We start from the raw sequence: 16253 nt of genomic DNA, 5'->3' as shown, positions 1-16253 counted from the left end.
CTACCACTCACTATGTTATTTTTATATTACCACTGTAACAAATTCCTATAAGCTTAATAGCTTAAACCAGCACAGATTTATCAGCTTATGGCTGTGGAGGTCAGAGATCCAACACAGTTTTCATTGGGCTAAATTCAAAGTACCAGCAGGGTTCCTTCCTTCTAGAGGGTCTAGAAGAAAATGTTTCCTTGTTTGTTTTTTCCCAGTTTCCAGCAGTCACCCACCTTCCTTAGCTTGTGCCACATGATTTCCTTCATCTTCATGGCCAGCAGCCTTTCTGAACATTGCTCCACGGCTGCACCTCCCTCTGATCCTAAACTCAGATGGGAAATGTCCTATGCTTGTAAAGACCCCTGTGATTACACTGGGCCCACCTGGAAAATCCAGGCTACTCTCCCTATCACCTCATCTCAGGATCCCCTTGTCCCACCCCACTCAGGCATTATGTATGTGGCTATGACACTCACCTTGGGTAACATTTCCTCTCGTGAGCAATTAAAGGTTCAAGACACTTGTGAACGCCTTTTTGTTTTTTTCCTTAGTCTTTCCACATTCAGTACGTCTGGTGAGATTATACAAATCCTGTTTATTTGTAACCTGGAACTAATCTTTAACAATGTATTATGGGTTTAGAAGGCTAATAGACAAATTAGAAGGAAATCCTCTAAGATTTTTTAAGATGTTTGTCCTAAAATGCCTGTCATCCCTTTTACTGTCCAGAGTAACATGTCACAGGTGGCTTCCCTGTGGGGGTGGGGACACATTGTTCTGCCACCACAGTCCCTTCATTCACACCAACTTGCTGGTCTCCTAACAGAGGATCTATGCTCCCAGCTTTGCTCACTTCCTCCTCCTTTCCACTGACCAGCCTGTTCCCACCGCTTCCTTCGTTCACCACACCTGGATTTCATGACCACATTCTTCTCTAAATGGAATGGATATTGTGCATCTAACGTTTAATAATTGTTCTCAGTGTATATGCACACACTCATCTACATGTCTCCTCATCCATCTCTTTATTTTCCTAGAATCTTCCAGAGGAATCCGTTCCATGACGATGATGATGATGATGATACTGACAGTGATGACAGGGGCCTCTCAAGGACTCTGATACAGAGAGAATCAATGAAGAGAGGGAATCATTGCAAAATTGCCCCAGAAACAGGTTAAAGGTAAATAACTGTTATAGTGTTTAATGAAATTGACTAAAATTTAACTAATTTTAAAACTTTATATCACTGTATTTTAAATTTTAAGGGGAATTTTCATTCACCACTAACCAAGATTTGAATTTAGGACCAAAATCTAAGAGGACTTCTATCTTTTAACAAATTTTCCACCAGCCTTTTAAACACGTGATTCTTAAAAAATAAATAAATAAATAAAAAGTTAGTGCTGGGCTGCAAATAAGTAGGATTCATATAATTTCACCAGACACACTGAATGTGGAAAGACTAAGGAAGAAAAACAAAAAGTCATTCATAATGTCTTCAAACTTACGTTGCTCACAGGAGAACACGTTAGCCAAGGTGAGCGTCACATCAACATGACGCCTCAGTGGGATGGGGAAGCTGATCTTCCTCATCAAACATTTATGCTGATTTGTTACATGCCAACACAGTTACCTCATTGGATTTGCTTCTAATAATTATGGAACAGTTTAGGCTCTACCAAAAGCAGACTAAACATTTTCCCCTGCCGCCAAATCTCTGGACTGAATGTCCCCACAAGAGGGACATGTTTATATTTCATAGGAAACTCTTCTTGAGAAACAACAGGCTTTTTGAGGGCAGAACTACTGGTCCCCCAGGGAGGGCTGGAGGAGGGATCGAGGGGACACTGGAAATACAGGAGGAGTCAGTTCAGATAGTGCTGCTCAAGTAGCCAAAGACATCCTACCAAAAGTTTCGTGAGTGAAGGAGCCTGTGAACACTGAGCAGGTTGTTAAGGCACAGCAGTACATAACTAGCATCACAAGTCAATTGTAGCATGTTTTGATATTTGGAATAAATTAGCCCATTGCTCTTTGAATATGCAGCAGTAGCAACAGAAATAATAAACACTGAGCTGTCTTGGATATAACAAGCAATAAACTAATTCTAAATCTGCAGGATTCCTTGACAATATGCAAGCTATGGGCTGGATGTGTGCTGCAGATACCTCTTACTGCAGGTCTCACTCCTGCAAAGCACAGAACTAGTTTTCTCAGCAGACAGAGGGAACCAAGCCAAGATTTCTAATCTTGAGAGGTTTACTATATGGCAGGAAAGATCAGACAAATAAATACAGCTTAATATGAATAAATGCAATCAAATATTATGAAGTTTTTATGGGGCACAGAAGAAGAAAAATTCCTTTCACCTGGGATCTAGAGAAACTTCTTCCGAAAATGTAGCTTTGAAGATGGCCGACGACATGGGTGGAAATTTGGCAAAACAGGACGTAAGAAATTTAAAAACTAATTCTAAAATTCATATAAAAATGCAAAAAATCACAAATATGCAAAAGAACTTTGAACAAGAAAAATGTTGAAGACTTACACTATCTGATTTTCAGATTTTTTAAATAAAGCTACAGTAATCAGAAAGTATGGTATTGTTGTAAAACAGGAAAATAGAATAATGGAACAGAATAGAATGCTCCGAACTAAACCAACACTTATATGGACAATTGAATCTCAGTAAGGATGCAGTGGAGAAAGGATCTTTTCAACAAGTCATGCTGGAACAATTAGATATCCATATGCAAAAACAGAAAAATGAACTTTGACCCATACGTCACAAAATACAGAAAAATTAATTCAAAATGAATCATAGATCTTAATAGGAAATCCAAAACTATAAAACAGCTAGGAGGAAAAGCATAGGCTTAAGCAATATGACCTTGGGTTTCGCAAACATTTCTTTGCTATGACACCGAAAGTATAACCTATTTTAAAAAGTAACTGATATAGTGAACTTTATCAAAATGAAGACTCTTCAAAGCTCTTCAAAACACTGATAATCAAATGAAAAGACAAGCCATAGAGAGAAACTATTTGCGCCAGGTTACCCGCAGCCTGACCGCACCGCGCCCGCCCCCCCAGCAGCAAGCTCACCTGGAGACGGGCGTCCGGCTTCTTGGGCAGCAGAGGCCGCCCCCAGACCACGCCGCGGGGTGGAGCGGAGCAAACTGCCGGCTCCCGGGCGGCGGGCCCCCTACCCACGTTGCCCCCGCACCCTAATTGCACTGCCATGCTCCCCTCCTCAGCAAGCTGAGTGGGACAGGTGTGTCAGGCGACCTGGGGCAGCAGAGGCCGCTCCCAGGCCCGGCCCCCGGGGAGACGGGAGCTAATCCACCAGCTCGCCAGGGGCAGAGCTACTCCCCTTCTCTGCCGCTGCCTCTGCCTCTGTGGCCGCCCCTGACCGAACGGCCCCGCCTCCCAGGAGCAAGCTTACCTGGAGTCCGACTTACGGGGAATCTCCTGCGGCAAAGGCTGCCTCCAGGCCAAACTGAGGGGAAGAGAAGCAAACAACCAGCTTGCCTGGGCAGCCCACTCCCGCCGCCACCACCCCAAACGCACCACACCCGCCTCCAGGGGTCAGGCTGACTGCGAGGATGTGCACCAGCCTTCTCATTTTGGCCACGAGCCTGAGCACCTCCCTGCACCCCTACACCCCTGCAACCCCTGCACCCCCTGCACTGCATGCACTCCTGCACTCCCTGCGCCCCAGAACTGCCTGCACACTCCACAGCCCTTGCACTCCTGACACAAGTTTCACCTTGCACCACCTACACCCCTGCACCCCTGCATGTCCCACACACCAACTCTTGGGCCTGTGGCAGAGCCTCTGCTGTTTCACCAGCGTGCAGGGACTCATATCCTTGCCAGTACATGATGCATCAGTGGACCTCTGGGGTTGCCTGCCAGAAAGTATATGTTCCCTGCCACTAGGCTGGGCCACTAGTGTGATCTCTGTGAGGTCACCCAGGACAGGCTCAGAGATGCTGTTCTCTGGGAAGAGAGGAGTTGAAACCGCTCTTGAGGGCAGAGCTGTGCTCACCAGGCCGTCCACTCTTCATGTTTTACACAGGGCTTCACGGAAGTGAAATGGACCCGGCCAAGTAAGGCCTGCTGTGCGCCCACCTCAGTCCTGGGCTCTGAGGCAGACAGACTGGCTCACACCATCAGGGCCCAGTTTGGGCACCTGAAAGGTCCCTTGGAGGCATCCCATCAGTTCTCAGGAAGAAGTCTGGCTGCTTCCACCCCATGGCCCTCCCTCCCACTGTGCTGGCCTCAGGAAGTTTCCTTATTTGGGGAAGAAGGCAGCCCACCCCCTACCCCACCGCTCACAGTGCTCTCACCCAGGCTGGTGTTTCTCTGCCCGTCAGAGTCTGGAAAGCCATCCCTCTTCAGTTATGCCCCTTCTGAGATGGACTTGCTTCCATTAAATACTAGGCGAGGATGCAAAGTGGGATGCCCTGGGTAAGAGAACCAAAAGAAATAGTTTCTTCTGTGAGGTTTTCTGTTTATCTACTGGGGCTGGGCTGTGTGTAGTTTGCTACAGCTACTGGTGTGAGAAGCTAAAGCCCTCTGTGTGTCCTTGTTTTCATCTCCCCGCTGTCTTTGGGTTTTCCCTTTGCACTCCTGAGATATTTACTTCTTTTAGTTTTATTCCTGTTATTACACAGGGGCCCTACTCTCATGGAGGTAAGGCGATGGGGTTGTGGGACAGAGGGGACCATCTGTAGTTCTGTGATTATTTCTCATTGAGCCTGTGCCCTGAGCTGTGATGTCCACAAGTGTGTCTCTTTCCCCCAGCCCAATTTGGGTGAGACAGAAGGGATTTCCCTTCCCCCAGGTTGGTTAGGCTCTGGTAAAATAACTTCTCCTTAAAAAAACAAACAAAAAACAACTTCTCCCAATGAAACAGAATGTTCTGGGTGTATTTCAATAGAGCTATTTTATACTTTCCAGGCAGGAAGAATGAGTGGCTTTACTCTGACCTTCATTCTGAGAACAGGACACGGTCCTGGAGGTAAAATGCATGAAAAAGAGCATGGGGCTCCTCTGACTGGCCCCCTGGAGTTGTCACACTCAGTCTTCCCCACGCTGAGCCTCCCGCTGGCCTCAGGGACCTGTTAAACCTGCCTGCCCCCGGGGTTCTTATAACAGCGGGTTCTGCCCTGGGAGCTGTGACTCTCCAAGCCTGCCCGGCTGCCTCTCTGGGTTGGGAGCAGGTTTTACCCTCAGTTTTCTGGGATCTAAGAAGGGCCGTGGGTTTGCAGCTCCCTCAGCTCTGGTGTTTTCAGGACAGAAGGAGCAACTTCTGAGCTCCACGCGAGCTGGACCAGAGGCTGGAATCCTCCCCTCCTCTGCCTCCGTGCAATCAGTGGCTGTGGTTCTAGCCAAGTTTCTGAAGATGTGGATTTAAACACACACATCGCAGCCCCTACAGGAGCACACAGTTCCATATATCTCCCCAGTTTCCACTGGTAACTACGGAGCCAATGGGGACACAGGTTTCGGGACCACAGAGGCCTGACTGCACGACTTGCTCCGTGGCCTATTAACGTGGTTGCTCTGGCCCTTGTCTGAAGTGGCTTGCTTACTGCACCTGGTAGGTGGGAAACATAAAATAAGTACTAGAACCTTCACTTTTTCTCTCCCAAGGGCCTTCAAACATAGAAAGTAATAAGTGAACGCAGACGGCCTTGTCACCACAATGAGGTCCGTCCAGCCTGGCTCTCCTGAGTGATGGGCACTGACTTGCACCTTAACTCGGAACAGTAGGAGAGCCGCCTTCCTCTAACTGGGCATCTCCCCACACCAGGCACTCCCTCAGCTGAGATGGGGCCAACTCCGCGATTGAGGTGTGTGCTGGTGGCTTCAGTGTGACCTGGCCCTGCTGGGACATGAACCTGCCGTGAGTGAGGTGGAGTGTTGGGTGGAGGGGGGTCCCTTCTGGGGTGGCAGGGGGCCCGGTAGCACCCCGCCCGGCCTGGTGCCTGGGGCTCCCTAACACCTCCTACAGCTCCTGGGCTGACTCCGGTCCTGGCCACTCCACACACCCTCCCAGTATCTTTTCATTAGGTCCCTTTTTTGATTTTATCAGTGAGAAGTTGCTTCTGTTGCTTGTTCAGTGAAACAGTGCATCGGGAAACCAGACTATTTCTAACATCAGTAAAATACCAACCACGGTCAGCTCGCCGGGCAGACCGTGCAACACAAAGGCCTGCACAGGGCTGTGCGAACGGCTTACGTGAAGGGTCCTCATCATTTGTCTTCAGAGATACAGGAGATGGTGGTTCAGGTAAAACCTCAGGGAGGGATTGAGGAATCCAAAGCTGGTTGGTTTCAAAGGCTAACTGGTCAGACCAGACCCCTGAGCTGTGGTCAGAAGCCTAGCTCAACATCACGCAGACTCAGCGCCCTAAGTGCCGGGTGGGGCCGGTGGTGTTCCCTTTGCAGGCTCTCGTTGGGGATTCACTTTAGCCCCTTAAATGCAGCAGAGATTCCAGCCCCCTTAGTCCTCACCCTGAGTGTTCCATGACACAAATCCGGGGAGTGTTTAATTTTCATCTTTGTTTAGGAGGATGAATGTGGGGCAAGAGAAGATATAAATTCATACTGACTGACACAAGGTCACAGACAGTACCTCCTCCTCGGAGAGCTATGTGCTCCCACAGTGGTGGCTGGGGGGCTGGGCAGAGACCCTCCGCTGGTCCCAGAGGGACTCGCTCCTCTGGCCACAACTTATGGGTTGGACAACAGATCCAGAGGGAGACAGAGCATCTTTCCTGGGAATTTGGAACTGACACACAGAAATCAAGTTTAGTCATCTGGGGATTGGCGAGGGGGAGGGGCGGTGGTTGGAAATAAAATGAAACCAGAGCATGAGAGAAAGTTAGAAGTGAAAAAGAGACAGACAGACAGACAGAGCTTGTGAGAGCAAATAGTCAGAAAGAAGGAAAACAATCAGGGGACAGAGGAATTCCAGCTCCTGACTGTGTAGTCTGTCCCAGCCCATCAACGACCCCACGGGATGGTTAACATCATTCCAGTGTTGCAGATTAGGAAACAGGCTGAAAGAGGTGGGGGCTGGGTTTGGGTGCACAGTTAATTTAAGTGCCGCTGGACCCCTCACTTCCCGTTGCCTGAAGGCACCTTAATCCTCACTGGGACCCCTGCGGTCCCCTGACAGCCCAACACCCTGATCAAAGGGCCCCTGCAGGAATGGGAACCCCTCTGAGTGTGGAGAGTTCCCTCCACCTAGATGCCATGCATCAGCAGGCTCCCGCTCACCCCAGGTTAACGTCTCCCCAGCTGTGCAGTCTCCCGACCCGCTTCCCTCCCTGCCAGGCACCCCCATCATTACCACCGAGTGTACTGCAGGAATTGAGGCATAGGGATGCCCAAAGCAACACGACCCCACCGGCTGTACAAACAGCAGAATCCCCGCCCCACCTGGGTTCCGAAGGGACAGTAGCTGTCCTCACATTTCATGTGTCTAAGACAAACTTTTTCTTCAGCTGGAGGTTATAGAGAAAAATAAAAGCTCCAAAACATAGTTTGGTGAGGAATTCCTCCAAGGACCTGACTCCAGAGTCTACAACCAGTTGTACCTACCCGCCAGACTTGGGGTGAAGGTGGATTATTGATCAGCACAACCCGGTGGCCCAGCTCCTCGGCTTGGCTGCCCAGAGGGGGCTGGGGGAATGGGTAAGGCCAGGGCACTCAGGAAGAGCACAGAGGACATGACGTCTCCCCTCCGCACTTGTAAACCCTTCCCCAAATCTCAAGGCATCGGACAGAGAGCAGCCACCACAATAAGGAGATGCTCCCATCTCTTCAATCACTCCTGTCAGTTCACTACGTGCTGAGAATCCACTGGGTCCCAGGACATGACACACAGGATAGCCGATGGGACAGGCTTGGTTCTTCCCCCTGGACCCTGTTCAATCTGATGGAAGAATGATCACTCATAAAAATTTTCTCAAAATTATACAGAGACCGAAGACAAACTGCAGACTGAACCAAATTTAAAAATATATATGAAGATCCCCCAGTCTCCCCACCTAAGGTTAACAGCATAAAGCAAAAAATCTTGCCTTTGATCACCAAGGAATTTGTCACCCCCTCTCAGGTGGAAAGGAGAGTTATTCTTTGAGCAGGACACAGAAGTGCCCCATCGGACTGGACCAGGGCCTCTACATTCATTTAGCAAATGTGTATAAGCTCCTACTACGTATGGGAATCTCCTAACTAGACCCGTTCCCAAGGCTTTTGGGCTTTATCAGTCAACAAAATAGACATGAATCCCCATCACTGCAGGCTCAGAGTTTCAGCAGAGGAAACAGGCAGCATGTTGTGGTTAGCAAGAGCTTGGAAAAATTAAAAAAAATAGTGATATGAGCAAACTCGGGTGATGGCGATGGGGTGGGAGGCAGGCAGGAGGGAACAAGGCAATCCTGACAGATCTCACGGAGTAGTGAACTTGAAGCAGAACAGATCCGGAGGAAGAAGGAAGAGCCGGACCCAGAGGCCCCCATGAGTGAGGGGGAGAGTGTGGGCAGAGAGGCAGAGCATGCAGGGTCCTGAGGCCTTTGTGATGACTTTGGCTCCTAATGAAATGGCGATCCGTTTAGTGAGTTTTGAGGGGAGGGGTGATATAGTCCAACTTATGCTTTTGTTTTTGGGTTTTTTTGGGAGAGGTAATTTATTTATTTTAATGAAGGTGCTGGGGATTGAACCCAGGATCTCATGCATGCTAAGCATGCGCACTACCACTGAGCTACACCCACCCCCTCAATATATGCTTTTATAGGCTCCCTCTGACTCTGTGTGAATGAGAGATTGTAGGAAAGCAAAGATCAAACAGGAGGCTATTGGTGTCCAGGAAGGGCTGAAGGTGGCTCTTAGGAGGGTAGGGAGCTGGGAGCTGGTGATTAATGAAGACAGAATACCCAGAATTTTCTAACAAGCTGGATTTGCTGTCTGTGTGTGTAAGAGAAAGAGAGAGAAAGGACATGGTTCCAACATCTGGTCCTGGACAATGGGAGGGATGTCCTCTCCATCCACAGGGGATGGGACAAGTTGGGGCTGAGCAGGTAGAAAGGGGCTGGTATCAGCTCAGTTCTTCAATGTCATAGTTAAGGGGTGTATTACATATTGCCACAGAAATGCCTAATATGTAGAGGAGTCTTTTTTTTTAACATTTAAAAATTATAATTTAAATGTATTAATTGTATTATGTGAACGAATTTGGAATTTTATTTCATGCCAAGGTATATGTTATATATAGCTAAATGGGAAATATATCAGAAAAGGGGAGAAATGAGGGCTTTCACATAAACTGACTGTCCATAACGTAGGTAAAATTTCAATAAAACCAGTCTTCAATGAAAAAACCTCATCTCGGTGTTACATAAAAATAAATGAAAAAGGACTATGTTGATGTATCATTATTCCATGTTACATAATAGCCCCAAACACACTGTTTAACTATGAGGCTTGTAGAAATACTATTCACTTTATTCACATAAATACAGAAATGCAGAAATGTTCTAAGGTAGAATAAGCATCTTAGTGGAAATAATACAGATTTGAGCATTTTACATGATATATATGTACTGATTCAAAATTTGGAAAAGTAATTACATAGTAGAACATTTGTATGAATGTGAAAGCAAGATGAATGAAAGAAAAAGAATGTGAGTCTCAGGGATAAAGGTCCAGATGGAAAGGGCAAATCAGGGAGTTTTGGAGAATTCGAGAAATTGATGGCATGCCAATTTCCACGGCTGGGTTGCTTCCAACAAAGGAATAGCAGAGAGAGAGAGGAGAGGCCCAGGAACCAACCCTGGGGCACACCCACAGTATATGTTTGGAAAAAAGAGGAGACATTGGCAAAGGACCAGCCAGTAGACCAAAAGCAGAAAGCAGACAGAGCGACGGGCGGGAGGTTGAGTGAAGCAGGAACACGGGGGAGGAGGGATGGAAGATCTGGGTCAAATGCAGCCGAGGGGCCACGCATGATGAGGACTGAAAATTGACCACTATATTTCACAACGTGGGGTCACTGATGGCCTTGACAGAGCAGTTTCCATAGAGCGAGGAATCAGGGGAAAAGCCAGAGTGGGTGTAAAAGGAGATGGCTCAAGAGAAGATGCATACAGCGAGTTTAAACAACTCCTTAAAGATTTGCTGCAAAGACACAGGGTGGCAATTGGTGGGGGCGAATTAGGATCAAGGAGTGCTGTTTGTTTCTTTTAAGAAGATGGACGTTTATATACTGATAGGAGCCAACTAGCAGGAGAACAAAATAGATGAGGTAGTGAAAGAGAGGTTGGTTTTGGGAGTGACAACCCAGAGAAGATGGGAGGGATGGGGGACTTTTGGAGGAACTGGCTTTCGATGTCACCTGTAATAAGACATGGGGCACCGAGAGTGAGGTCACAGACATCAGAAGGCGAGCGGATGCGCTGGGAGTTGCTTGTGAAATTTCTCTTCTGTTGGCTTGTTTGCTTGTTCAAAGTAGAAAAGTAACCTTACCAGCTGAGGAACGAGGAGGAAGAAAGAGTTACTGGAGCCATGAGCAGAAGATAAGAAAGAGCCTTCCAGGGAGAATGGGACAGTGAAAAGAGCAGGGGCAGACGGGTGAGTGCGCTCCCAGTAAGTTACATTTTCTCTTTGACTTCCCCAAATGTGTGATGTGTGATTACCCTTCCTGCTGTCTACGAAATAAAAATTAAGTATGGTTCAGAGGAAATGCTATTTCATTCTAAGAGGCTGCCTGTTTCTCAGGAATGGTCATCTTAAACTGCAAACATTACAAAAAAGGTTGAAAAGATGAACCTGTGTACCTAAAATCCCCTATTTTCTATTAATCTGGTTACTATTTAGTTCCCCTATCAATAACACATAACCAATACTGCCATGATGGAGGTACAACGATGCTTAAAAGGAAATGAGATCTGTATCGTTTTCCTAAATTCCATGGCTTCCTTAATAAGCAGTTCCCCTTGGAATTTAGGAATGTCTGGTATAACAAGTGAGAAACAGTTTGAGAAAATCCCACCTCAGAATTACATAGCACAACCGCATCTCAGAATTATATACAGCCATAAAATATTTTAGTAGCATAACTCTGTAAATACTCTTAAATACTTTTGCAAACCTGGGCCTGCTCAGATGTTTCCAAACTGGAAAGGAACTCCAACCACTTGCCTGGTACCGGGACCAGAGGCTGGCCAGCCTTTTCTGTAAAAGCGAGAGAGTAAATATTTTCAGTTTTGCAGATCATTTTGTTGTAACCATGCAGGTCTGCAAAAGAAAACTAAGCACTGGGAGACAGGAAAGAAATGGGCATGCCCACACCCTCCCTTCCAATCAGGGCAGCTTCTCTGTGGTAGGGAGCTTTGCCACAATCACTTGCTTCTTTGTTTCCATTGGTTTCTTTGTTTCCATCTTACTGGTCAAGCTCAGAACTTCAGGTGGTCCTGGTCCTTCAGCATCCATGCAGAGAGAAGGCTGAGCGGGGGTGGGAACCCCACCTGATGGAGAAGAGAGATTGCTGGGAGGGACACTGCGGTGGCCACCATGACACGAGACAATCACACCTTCCGGGGTGAAAGGGAATGAAGACAAGGGAGGGACAAAGTAGTGGGACCCCTAGGTTGCCTGCCAGGCTTGCTCTCCCTCCCTGGGGGCCTGGGGGTTGTTGGGCTTCAGCTACGGTTATTAGGCTGAAGGGACTCAATATAAAGGACCCCCCAACTCCTCACTAGGTTCCAAACGCAGCCCCTCTAAGTCCACCCTCTGAGTTTCTGGAACTCAGCTGGAAGAATATATGATCAGGCAAGACCCAGAGCCCAAGCCAAACACGACAGGGGTCACGTGGGGTTGTAACCCTGTGCTCAGTGGTCAGGGACTCCTTGCAAATTTGCAGAAGTGCCTGTTCTGCCTCATTCCTGGGAGAAACCTCAGATCTCCTCCTGCTCTGTCCGTTCTCCTCTTGAGGCTATTGTCCTGGAGGGATGCAGAGTCCTTGAACCTGGCACCCTCCAAACGTACATAAGCAGCCTGTTCAATAAAACAAATTATTCACTTTTTCACATTTGCCAGTTTTTTGATTCCAGAAATTCTTTGGGACTCATTCTCACAGTCTCCTGTGCCCCCACCACTTGGTGGCCCTCTGCTCATGGAAACACGATTTCCCACAACTGCACCCTGCCTCCCAGCTGGTCAGAGGGGAGTGTCCCACAAAGACACAGGTGTTTGTGAGGATCCTGTCGCCCAGCAGAAAGCCTACTCCTGGAGCAACGGACAGGGATCTGGCCTACTGAGCCGCTCAGCTCTAATTCAAAGCCTAAACTGGTGACCCCGAACATTGCTTAATGACTTTCTGAGTCACCTGGACTGGAGGGGCCTGATTTTTCTTTCCAGGAAAGGATGTAGCGCAGCCTCAATTTTCAGGGCTGACATTGACAATGTATCTAGTTCCCCCCACTGCACCGCAGGAAGGAGAGGCCCTTCCATCCCACAGCTTGGAAACCCAGCCCAGGGGAGTTCTGAAGCACCACATCACTGCCAGGTCCAACATCCCTGCAGAGTGGCCTCTGCCCCCGAATGAGCCCATTCCCTGGGCCTTCCCTGCCCCGACATGACCGCATCCCAGGCTGTGCCAGAGCTCTGGGGCTCTGCGTGTCCAGGGCACACAGGTGGGACCTGAGCCAGGTGTCCCCTGGGCCTCAAGAGGGAGAGGTCTGCCTCGGCATCAGGGGGAGGTGACTCCACATAGCTGGCAGGACACTCTCAGTATGGACCTTCAGGAGCCCTGGGAGCAGTTTCCCTGCAGGTGTTAGGAGCCATCATCAGGAGGGCAGGCCCCATTTTGTGCAGACCATCCTGCAGTGCTGGGCCCACGTGCTGACCACAGAAATCTACATGCCCCCAGGATACTCCAGGCAACCTCCCAACTTCATCACTTGGTGACCTGGTTACCACGGGCTCCTTGGCCATCCCATGAGGGTGGTCCTGGCAGGCATGGTCTCCAGGTGCTCCCGTTAAGAAATCCCCCTGGGTTTCTGTGGTCACAGAGCCCACACCAGAATCTTCCAGTCCTGTAGTGACCCCCACAGCATTCACCTCCCCTGTGCATGTCCAGAGACAAATGACAGCAATTTCTTGCCAGGAACCGTGATGAACAAGGGGGTGGGATTCCATACTAAGTTCAGGATCCTGGTAACTCACTCTGCACCCCAAAAAGCATACATGTGAAATGTGTGTATTGGGATATCTGTGCCCCTAGAAGAGCTGTTCCTGAGGGCTCCTGGGACCCTCCAGCCCCTCTCAAGGTTCTCAGAGACTGGGTCAAAATTTCTATCTCCCTCCTCTGTTGTATGGCCACCTGTGTCTCGTGGTCACGGGTCACTTTATTGCATGACTTGCCATGTTCTTAGTGCTCGTCCTCCACACCTGTAATAGACTCCCAAGATGTTCCCACTGAACCTTGGCTCCCTGTGTGTGTCAGGGGGCCTTAGGTCTGCACCCTTCTCTCTCCTACTCTACCCCCAACACTGGGGGCACCCCTAGGCGGACTGGGAGGTGTTTGTTAATGAGTCTTACACAAGGACATGACGGGACAAAGCAGGACCCCACCCCCAGAAAGCACACCTGCTCCCTTCTCTGAAGAGGACCCCACAGCCCCTCATTGCCTCCCAGGGATCTACTCAGGACACAGTCCTCCAGTTCTGGGCAAGGTGTCTCCCTGGAATCCTTGCTTCCAGGAAGAGTCTCTCTGTCCTTCTTCAGAGTTTAGAGTTGTTCCCATGTCCCTGACCACCAAGGTGCCCAGCAGAGACCCTTCAGTGACCTGGAGAGACAAGGAAGATATGTGGCCACAGGTCTCACAGGACACACCTGCTGGGACTCTATGCCAAAGGGCTGTCCTTCTGCCTTCTCAGGTGTGGTACCATTTTGCAGGGGGCCCAAATGGGGAGTGGGGCCCAGGGCAGTTCATGGGGCTCTCTGGGCAGGGAAGACTTGGGTCAGGCGGCCTTGACTGGTTTCCATGCTGGGCCAGCTCTGAAAACCCCCAGTTCCTCTGGCTGTGGCTGGAGGCCCCCCAAACCTCAGGGTGGCGCCCTTTCTCTCAGCCTCCACTGCCTCTAAAGCCACGCTGGCACTGGCATGGGGAAAGAGCTTTTTTGCCTTCTTGTGGCCAAGCTACCACAGGTGGATGCTGCGGGCAGCTGGAGGGAGAGTTAGCACTTGCTCAGATGTGAGTGGTTAGGCAACTTGACACCCTGTCAACTAGCCTTAAACATTGGAAAGGGGACTTTCCTGGGAAAGCTTGAAGTTACTTTCACTAATTTGTCTAAAGATTTCTTTTATTTCTTTTTCCCTTAAAGACTCATAAAACCTCTCCCAGGTCATTCCTGGTATGGACCATTATCCAGGGATCAATCAGGAATTGCAGGAGGAGAGGGGTGAGGGTGGGGGAGAGGGGAGGGGAGACCAGAGCCCACAGAGAGGAGATGCCCCTCCCAGGAGCCACACACTGGGCAGTGGCAGCTGGCATCCAGCTCTCCTGTTCTCAGGCCCATTTCATCTGCGGGGTGTTTTCAAAAGAAACAATGGTGGAAGGGCCATGGAGGACACCTAGACCTCCCAGAATAGACAGGGGGAGCAGAGTCACCATGCTGGCCCTGGGCTTGGAGACAGACCAGTGGAGACCACAGGTCTTTGGAAAAGCCAGTTTCAAAATAAAGGCAGTATGCACTGGAATACCCAGTTCGAGCGAGTGCTTCATCATAGACATGTAATTTACATAGTTCTTCTCACCACGAAACTCTGTTCCCAACACGCTACATGAATGACGGCTTCAACACACATTCATTTCTGAGATGTGAACAGGTGTAGAGCCGCTCTTTCATCCAGCATAATGGGCATGGTTTCACCTAGGAACGCTTACCAAGATTTCTCAGCAAGAGCCAATTTCGAAATAAAGGCAGTTTGCGCAGGAAAAGCCTGTTGGAGTGAGGGCTTCCCCATACACATGTAAGTTATATAGTTCCCCTCACCATGAAACGTTGTTCCCAACACGCTACATGCATGAAGGCTTCGACACACATTCAGTTCTAAGATGTTAGCATGTGGAAAGCCGCTCTTTCATTCAGCATAAAAGGCATGGTTACACCCAGGGAGATTTACCCAGATTTCTCAGCTGGTTCCTTCACCCAGATTCAAAATAAAGGCAGTTTGTGCTGGAAAAGCCTTTGTTGGGGAACAGTGATTTTTGGGTTAGATATTTTGCGGCTCTCTCTAAAAACTTTGACTTAAGTTTGCATTCTAGTCACCAGTTCCAGGGCAACAGAAAAAGCATACCCTACATCCCTTTGCACTCAAATCTTCACAAAAGAGCAAATATTTGCCCATGAAAATACCAGCTGCTCTTCTAAGGCCCCCTAAATATCCAGCAGTGTGGGCGGTGCACTCTTGATCAGGGACAGGAGGAGAGGGACCAGTGGTCCTCTGGCAGGCTTGGCCCGGTGTGGCAGCTGCGCTGTGGGTGTGTGGTGGGGAGGGCCATGCAGGGAATCCTGTTTGAGGGGCCACTGTGCAAGCCTGCATTATGGCCTGAGGCTTCATACAAAGGCTCCAGGCATCCTAACTGGTCAGATACAGCCCCCACCCTCGGGCTGGAACCACCAGGAGCTCAGTACCTGTAACAGGGACAGTGCCCGGTGTGGGGAGAGGTCATGGGACACTCCGGGGGCAGGGGCGGTGATGCTGGGGAAGGCAGGGGGTGCAGTGAAGGGTGGGGGGAGCAGGGCCCCTTGCTTGGGGGTTAGAGTTCTTGGGGAGATCACAGAGCATAGCACACACCATCCCCTCCCCATACCCCAAATTCCTAGCCCCGCCAACACAGGGGCAGCTCTGTGCCCTCTCACCGTGGCTCTCCCGTGAGACCACACCCAACCCGGCATCTGGCACCCCTGCCTTACCTCCCTTCTTGGGACAGACACTGTCTTCTTGGAAACTGCCCAGCAGCGCGAATTCAAGGCCGGCAGCGGGCCTAGCGGTTCTGCACTTCAGGTGCCCTACCTGGCCAGCCGTGCGTGCCTGGGCTCAGTCCTCTATCTTGAACACCGGCAGCCCGGGTCCACGTCCGGTGCAAGCGGAGGCCGCGGAGCCCAGGCTGAGACCCGCACACGGACACGTGAGGGTGCCTCCGCCCCGCAACCCCGCCCAATGGTGGCGGCACTGC

This window comes from Camelus dromedarius, chromosome 18 (assembly GCF_036321535.1).
Source record: "Camelus dromedarius isolate mCamDro1 chromosome 18, mCamDro1.pat, whole genome shotgun sequence".
NCBI classification, from domain to species: Eukaryota; Metazoa; Chordata; class Mammalia; order Artiodactyla; family Camelidae; genus Camelus; species Camelus dromedarius.
The sequence above is the reverse complement of the archived record's forward strand: the minus strand, read 5'-3'. Positions refer to the sequence as shown.